The sequence below is a fragment of the Rattus norvegicus genome, chromosome X (genome assembly GCF_036323735.1).
Source record: "Rattus norvegicus strain BN/NHsdMcwi chromosome X, GRCr8, whole genome shotgun sequence".
Classification (NCBI taxonomy): Eukaryota; Metazoa; Chordata; class Mammalia; order Rodentia; family Muridae; genus Rattus; species Rattus norvegicus.
This window is the reverse complement of record NC_086039.1, coordinates 93,251,465-93,260,533: the sequence shown is the minus strand read 5'-3', so window position 1 is coordinate 93,260,533 and position 9,069 is coordinate 93,251,465. Positions and strand designations below refer to the sequence as shown.

At 39.3% G+C, this 9,069-nt stretch overlaps 1 non-coding gene across 1 annotated transcript; it reads right to left on the bottom strand.

Annotated features, from left to right (window-relative positions):
* Window positions 1–8,635: 8,635 nt before the first annotated feature.
* Window positions 8,636–8,850, bottom strand: LOC120099545 (small nucleolar RNA U3). Its single transcript, XR_005498693.1, has one exon. It is a non-coding gene; the product is annotated as a small nucleolar RNA U3 (small nucleolar RNA).
* Window positions 8,851–9,069: the final 219 nt, after the last annotated feature.

Here is a 9,069-nt window from a genome sequence, read left to right as displayed (position 1 = left end):
TCCCACAGCTGGCAGCTGGAATCTGAAATGGCCAAAAAGAACATGAAGAAAGGTCTAACATCCTTAGACATACAGAGAAGCACAAACTAAAATGACCCTGAGATTCTACACCAATCAGAACGGCTAAAACACTCAAGGGACAACACATTCTGGGAAGAATGTGGAGGAAGAAAAGGAATTCTCCATTGCTCATGGGATAGTAAACTTTTAGAAACACTGTGGAAATCAATTTGACAGTTCCTCAGCACCTCAGTTTCCTAGTTGGTGATCTAAACCCCTAGTCATTGAGAAGATAGAAGCTGTGATAATATTTTTTATGTCGCTAACACTATATACACCAACCTATTTGAGTTTTGAAACTTTACACTTATTTTAACATGCTTCTTTCCACTCTTCTGTCTGCTGCCCTCTTATTTACCTATGTGATCCAAAATACCTATTTCAAATTCCGTACCTTTCTATAATTTTCCCTTTGTGATTTCTTTAGCACCATGGTCCCTTAACAGTTTAAAGTCTATTTTTGTATTATAAAATTTTCCTACACTACAAATTTCAATTTCTATATTTCATTATCTCTCCTTTCAGAAATTTATTAGGATGAAAATCTTCGCAGTAAACTTCTGAGCAGTCTTCTTATTTTTGTCCGTGGCTCTTCTGCTTTTATTGAGATTTGGGTAATATAATTAAAATACAGGACATATCCTGACCTATGTGATCTCACTCAGTGCCCCCTTTGTGAACTTTTCTCCACATTAGGCTCTTTGCTATTCATTAGAAATGCCAACCAGGCTGGAGGGCTATTGCATTTGGTGTACCTGCTGCCTAAAATGTTCTTTCCTAAATATGCACAGTTTGTAATTTTATTTCCCTGAACAATTTATTCAAATGTCACCACACTAAAAATGATTTCTCTAATCACCTTATAAAAAATACCTAAAATAGACATCTCCCACTGCTTTTATTTTTCACTGGTATTATTTTTTATTTCTTTAGCACTCATTACCATATAGTCATTTTACAATTCTTAGTATTTACTGTCTCTTTCAAAAATAATAGAAATTTCCTGAGGTTGAAACTTTGTTTTAGTTATTTTAATCTGATTGTATCATATGTGAGTAAAAAATTACATCAAATTAAACAGAAAACAAATGCTGTGCAGTAAATCATGACATATGTTCTCATTTAAAAGCAGAGAATCTGTGCTTTATGAGGAAAAAGAATACCCTTGGCAGGGAAGGGAGAGGCAAAGATTAAAACAGAGACTGAAGGAACACCCATTCAGAGCCTGCCCCACATGTGGCCCATACATATACAGCCACCCAATTAGACAAGATGGATGAAGCAAAGAAGTGCAGACCGACAGGAGCCGGATGTAGATCGCTCCTGAGAGACACAGCCAGAATACAGCAAATACAGTGGCGAATGCCAGCAGCAAACCACTGAACTGAGAATAGGTCCCCTGTTGAAGGAATCAGAGAAAGAACTGGAAGAGCTTGAAGGGGCTCGAGACCCCAAAAGTACAACAATGCCAAGCAACCAGAGCTTCCAGGGACTAAGCCACTACCTAAAGACTATACATGGACTGACCCTGGACTCTGACCCCATAGGTAGCAATGAATATCCTAGTAAGAGCACCAGTGGAAGGGGAAGCCCTGGGTCCTGCTAAGACTGAACCCCCAGTGAACTAGTCTATGGGGGGAGGGCGGCAATGGGGGGAGGGTTGGGAGGGGAACACCCATAAGGAAGGGGAGGGGGGAGGGGAATGTTTGCCCAGAAACCGGGAAAGGGAATAACACTCGAAATGTATATAAGAAATACTCAAGTTAATAAAAATAAAAAATAAAAAAAAATTAAAAAAAAAGAAAGAGTAAATGATATGGTCAATAGCATAAAGATGCCAATTATTGTTAAGGGATAATTTTCTTCTGGAGATGTATAGAAATATGTTTTTCATGCCAAGAATGAAACAATAAAAACAAACAATTGAGTCTAAGGCTAGTTCACTAAGAGACTTGTATATTGGGGTTATTTATAGGGACATGGATAAAGAGATAATCATTTAAAATCAGCTATATTATCAAACACTCTATCTTTGTATCAGTGACAACAAATAATAAGAACATGGAAGGAGCTCTCTGAGGAACTTGCAGGCAGCTCAACCACCTTAAATATCTTTTCTACCAATGCTACTGATTGTAAAACCATGTTTGTCCTTGTAGATATTATAAACTTCAGGAATGTCCCATACCTTCTAATATTTGTTAACCTAGACAATATTGATGAAGCCAAAAAGTGCATGATGACAGGAGCCTTATATCGCTGTCTCCTGAGAGGCTCATACAGAGCATGACAAATTCAGAGGCGAATGCTAGTACCAAACCATTGTACTGAGAATGGGGTCCCCCATTGGAAGAGTTAGGGAAATGGTTGCAGGGGGTGAAGGGGCTTACAACCCCAGAGGAAAAATAGCAACCAACCAGAGCTCCCAAGGACTATTCCATTACCATGGCAGAACCATGGTTCCAGCTGCACATGTAGGAGGGGATGGCCTTGTTGGGCACCAATGGGAGGAGAAACCCTTGGTCCTGCCAAGGCTAGTTTACCCAGTGTTTGGGAATATCAAAATGTTGAGGCAGGAAGGGGGTGGTGATTGGGTAGAGGGAATACCCTTATAGAAGAAGGGGACGCAGGGCAGGCAGGGGATAGGGCACTTATGGATGGGAAACCTGGAAAGGGAATAATTTGAAATATAAATTAAAATTATCCAATGAAAAAATAAAAAATAGCTGATTAAATAAATAAATGAATTGTAAATAATCAAGAAATTTATACTTGCTTTTTTATCATTAAAAATTTTTTGGATAAGGGTAGAAGGGAAAGAAATTAGAGATACAGGACATTTAGGAAGTAGAAGTTTCAGAGTAGTGAGAGCAAGTTAAGTTTAAAAGATGTGAGGGCTACTTGTCTGTGGTGGTGAGAATTTCAAAATCAGAAATAAAATCTGGAGGGCACCAATAGGGGAAACCTGCTGCACATGCAGAAAGATAGCCAGAGGACAAAAGACAGGGTGCAGGTAGCTACAACAAGGCAGAGGCACTGGGGTCAGGGAAGCCAGAAGGGCAGAAGACAGTGTAAATTAGGGTCCACATGGAAATGCCATGTAGAACTTAGAATTAAATCACAGGGAAATGATCTGTACATCTTAGAAGTAGCTTGATTGAGTTCAGGCAGGAAGAAATGAGGCATAGAAGAAAGAGAAATAGAAAATCACTTTTTATTTCCTTGATTGTTAGTATTATTTGTAGAAAATTTGTTGGAAAGACAAATGAATTGAGATTTTTTGAAAGGAATGAATGAGATGATTGTCTTGTGGATGGAAATAAGGAGAAGTGTAGAGTTTCTGCAGCTGAGTTGGGCATACTCAGAACCCAGAGAGGAGAAAAATGTTGACATAAGGGATTATTGAACCATCTTAATTGTTCAGTGGATTAGAATCTTGAGAGCAAGTCTATAAATAATTTTCTTTTTCATGGTAAACATCAATATTATGCAAGTGCCCCCAAGCTTAGTAATCACCAGGACCTAGCAAAGCTCAGCTGTTGCTAAAGGGACACAAGTCTGTCATTTGTGGGTGCCATTACCTGCTAGTCCTGAAAACTCTCCTGTCAGCTGCTATGCCTGAGCAAGGAAGGTGGCTGACATCCCAGAGGTCCAAGGAGATGGTGAGATGGAGGAAATGATGAGCTGGTTGAGATGGTGAAATGGTTGGTCAGTCTCTGTCTGGCCCATAGCAGCAGTGATATCTTCATTTCTTCATAGCAATAGATATATGGAAATGTAAGTACAAGGGTAGAGTTCTGTGTAGGAGGCTAATTTATTTTATACATTTTTACATAAAAATAGAGGTAATGAACACATTAAGTTTGTAACAGTTTGATTGTCAGCACATCAGTGATTGGTTGCTATAGATTTAGGAAAAGGGCAAGGCTATTAAGGGAATCTTGGTACTGGATAGAGTCAGTTTAAGTGGAAAGTCACCTGTATTGCATTAAGGAAATCAAAGGGAAGAGTTGAAAATTATTTATCTCACCTGCTTCAGGTAGCTCAGGAAGAAGATAAGAACCATATTAATTATGTATCTGGGATAGGCAGTTTCAGCTTGTCTGTGAAAAAGAAACGGGCTTATGTAGATAGTATTATTCTATTAATTAAGGATTAAATAATGGTTATTAATGTAGTCAGCTTAGTCTGTGGGAGGTAGATCCAATATGATTTTTTGAAGTTCAAAAGAATTTTGAACAAATTGAAAATTTTAGAACAATTTGATGTTAAAAAGCAAGAGCAATGTTTCAGGTGTTCCAGTTAGGGAGGAGAAAAAGCGTTTAAGCAACTTTTAAACAAAGAACCATGAAAATTAAGTTTTGGATGAGTCGTGTTGTTCCAAGCTACAAGCTGCAAGATTCCACCCATTATTTTATGTTTGGGGCACTCTTCCTGCCCAGGTGAAGGGAGAGGAGCCTTCTCTGCCACCTCCTCCACTGCTAGCCCCCGACACGTATGCGAAACCCTGGAAAATGGAACAGGTAAAGAAGGGGCATAGAGGTCTGGTGGCACTCTAAGGTGGGGGGGGGCTGGCAGTGGGTATGGGTTCTTAATGCCCGAGAAGACTGTGTGGTTTCAGACATGGGTCTGCATAGAAGCTCTGATCAGTTGTTAACTCAGGGAAGGGATTCCCTTCCCTCATACTTTTTGTTCAAACTAGAGTTCCTGTTTGGATCTATATGGGTCAGCAGCTGTGTTATGTATTAGCTGGTTATGTACCACCACCATGTAGGATGACAGATATCTTTGCATCACCACTGGGGGTCCCAGAGTGCGATCTCCATGAAGGGTACAGTCTGAAATGGGGATTCTCAATCCATGTTTTTCCGGACTGGGAAAGAGTAGAGTCTGGGATGATTGTTGTGGTTCCCAGTCTCCTGTGTACTCAGCCGCTGTTGGGAATGGGGTTACCCGGTCCACATTTCCCTCAGGGTGTCCACTAGCCAGGCTGGAAGGGAGAGGCAATGTCGAGGATGGGAGTGGACCTAGGTTTGCTTCAGAATGAGGGCCAATAATACAAAGGAGTTAAAAGAGAGAAAGCCTTCTCTGGAAGATTCAGGCATGGCTCTTTATAATGAAGCCTCCACTTCCCATAGTCCTTACTTATTTCAATCACTTTATTTGATGACAGATGTATAAGCATACACTTTACTCAGGGTGGACCAGGGATTAAATAACTTTTGCAGGAAGGAATACCCTAGAAGGGAAAGCTCATTTTGTGAACACCCAGTGCCTATCTGCATACATCACTAGCAAAGAAAACTGCAGGTTTTTATGCTACATGACTGAGGAAGTTGCCTGTCCTCTATGGGGTGTCCTGGTTATATGTTCCAGAGCAGGTAGAGGCAGGGAGGAAGTGGCCCACTCTTAACGTTCTCAGTTCTGAGATTGTGTCTTAGCTCACTTAACTTTACCCACTTGATTATTGAGCCCAGAGCTCATTTATTTGGACATGCTAAAGAGCTAGCTTACTTTGAAGTTCTCCTGTCTTTCCTGTCTAAGCGTCTAGGATTCCAAGCATCCTACCATATTCACCTGACATTTTATTGTATATTAACAGCCCAGTCTCCTGTCCTCCTGTATGTGTTGTCAATACTTCAAATTCTGAGCCATCTGCCCATATTTCCTAATGGCTTATATAAGCCAGTCCACTGGGGACTAATTTCTTATGAGATGCCTCTGATTATGCATTTTTTGCCCTAAAGAGAGATGGAAAGTTATATGACCAATTTTTTTTTGTTTACAAAACACTAAAATTATCCCATCTACAACCCTACCTCACAGTATAATCAATTAGATTGTGATAGGATATTTCATCACTTCTTTAAATAATTTACTATTCCAATAATTTAATTGGTAAGTTTTTAACATACTGGGCCATCTCCTCCTAATATAAATACAGATTAATAGATATTCCCACCCTCTGTGTTAAAGGCCATATCTAAGTATTATTTTCTATCTTTAAATATTACTGTCCCTGTGTAGCTTCCATATGTTTAGATCTCATATTTGCCTATTTAACATAAATCTGACTTGTACTCTCCCCACTCTATGTAGTGAGAGCTGTAGGAATTCACAGGACAAAACGTCCATTTCAATTTCCCTTCATCAGTTTTCCTCCTCCAGAATCAGAAACTATAATGTATGATAGTACCTGCATGTCTTTTTCTCTTATTGTTCTTCAATCAAGTGGGCAGATTATTTATGACAGACAGCTCAGACTCAATTACATATATTATTGCCACCAAAAGCACCAAAAGTAATACCGTAGATTTTCCCAGACTTGGATTTTCTACTATCTGCATTATTTGTAATGATCACCCTATATTCTTAAGTATAGCATGGAAGGAGACACACCACATTCAAGGAATGATGTCACACTATACCTTATAAGAAAAGGCCACAGTAGGATTACACCTACCAACTTTCCATTCTGAGATATCTCCATTATGGTTGTATTCAACCCAAAGAGCATGCAGTGGTTATTACAGCAAAAGGTCACATCATCTTGCATAAATACAAACAGATAGAACTATTCAAAATTTCATCACACATGATTACCTCTCAGACAGATCAACTTTAATTGAGTATCCCACTGGATATTGAAGAAAGCATGCAACTGACCATCCACAATTAATTGTCCATCATATCTGTTGCTATTCTGGCATAAATTGTATGTCATAACATTTGATGAAGAGATGAGATATGTGTCCCATATGTCACCAACACTGCATAACGGAAACATTATCAATTGAGCATAGCTTAGTAAAATACTGATTACATTGGGGTTTCTTATAAAATTGTAGAAGAAAGGCTACTTAGAGGTAGGTGGGTGGCAGAAAATAAAGAGAACCATCCTATCATGAGTGGAAACTTCATCCCTGTATTTGTCTAGAGGACTTGGAAACACTTAACATACTGAAGTGTCTCTCCTTTCTCAAGCAAGTGTTACTGCTTTCATAATATAGGGAGGTTGTTTCTAGATTTTTTTTAGGTTTCATGACCATCCTGAGCGTGGTATTATTCTTTTGCTTTGTTTTACTTCCTGGATTTTATCAATCTTTCCCTGTATTCCTGGATGAAATAATGGAATAAAAGGAAATAGCTAGAGAACATCTGGTTTTGAAAACATTTTTATTGCTAATATCATATCTATGTATTATAACAGCAGTGATCCTGTCAAATGTGATGTGACTGTGTTACTGTTTATTTACTTTAATTTTATTTTTATTTTAATTTTATTTTTTGCTTATTAACTTCACATTTTACTTATTACACCCCCCAGGTAACCCTGTCCCATAATTTTCCCCAACCTCCCTTCCTTTCTCATCTGAGCTGGTGAGGTACCTCTAGGTATCCCCATACCCTGGCAGTTCAAGTTACTGCAGGGCTAGGCACTTCCTCTCCCCGCAAGGCCAGAGAAGCTAGCCCAGTTGAAAGAATATGTCCTATATACAGGAACAGCTTTTGGGATAGACTCCACTTCAGGACCCAGATGAATTCTAGGCTGCATACCTGCTACATATTTGTGGGGAGGCTTGGATCCAGCATGTCTATGCTTTTTTGTTGATGATTCAGTCTCTGAGAGACCCAAGGGTCCAGGTTAGTTGTTCTTCTTGTGGAGATCCTATCCCTTTCTGGGCCTGAAATCTTTCCTTCTGTTATTTCATAACAGTCCCCTATTTCTATCCACTGTTTGTGTGTCAGTGTCTCTATCTGTCTAACTAGGCTTCTGGGTGGAGCTTCTCAGAGGACAACATGCTCCTGTCTGCAAGCATAAAAAAGTATCATTAATAGTTTCAGGGATTGGTGATTGCCCGTGAGATAAGTCTCAAGCCTGGCTATTCCCTCAGTCACTGCTCCACCCTCTATGCTTATATTTCTTATAAACAGAACAAAAATTGGGTTGAAAGTTTTATGGGTGGGCTGGTGTCCCTAGGCTTCTCTGGGGATGCTGCCTGACTACAGGAGATGACCTGTTCAGGTTTTATATCACCAATGTTTTGAGCCACAGATAATATCACCCCCATTGATGCTTGGGTGTCTCCCTTAACCCATGTCTCTGTCTCATCCTGGAAATGGACTTCAGCTCTTCAACAAATCTGTCAGTTTCAGATTTGCATTCATTCCTATGTCTATTTCCCATCTCTTCTGTCCTCCACACACTTGATCCTGAACTTCAGCATTTCTCTCCTTATTTTCATTCCTTCTAGTTCACTCCCCTCATCTAACTCCTATGACTATTTTATTTCTGCTGCTAGGTGAAATTCAGGCATCCTTGCTTGTTTCCTGCTGTTTAGCTTCTCTGAGTCTCTGGGGCATAGTTGAGTACCTATTTTTAATGGCTAATATTTACTTATATGTAAGTACATACCATTTATATTCATTTTGGACTGGGTTACCTCACTCAAGATTATATTCCCAAGTTCCCTACATTTCCATAAAAAAATTATTAGGTCTTTAGTTTTTATTTCATCTTATTTTATTTTTTGTAAAAAAAAAAAAAGAAAGGAAAAAAAAAAAAAGAACGAAGTCCAAAGAAACTGCATTCCCTCCCTCTCATGCTCCCAAAGGAGAAAAGAACGATGATCACTGTCAAAAGTCAGCTACACAGAAGCAGCACTTAGAGGCAGCTTCACACTCAGGAGGGGACAATAAGTTTTGTCCTCATGGTTTCGGGTACTCTACACAATCAGAGAAACTTCTCTAGTAATGAACTATAGAAATGATCCCGAAAAATATAGTCCTGATGTCTTTATTTTAATGGCTGAATAGTATTCCATTGTATAGATGTACCACATTTTCTTTACCATTTGTTCAGTTGAGGAACATCGAGGTTATTTCTAGTTACTAGATATTATGAATAAAGCTGTTTTGAACATAGTTGAGAAAGTGTCTTTGTGGAACTGGAGTGGCAAGTCCCCCGCAGTCCAGACACCGCCCAGACCTGAAGGGACACAGTCAACA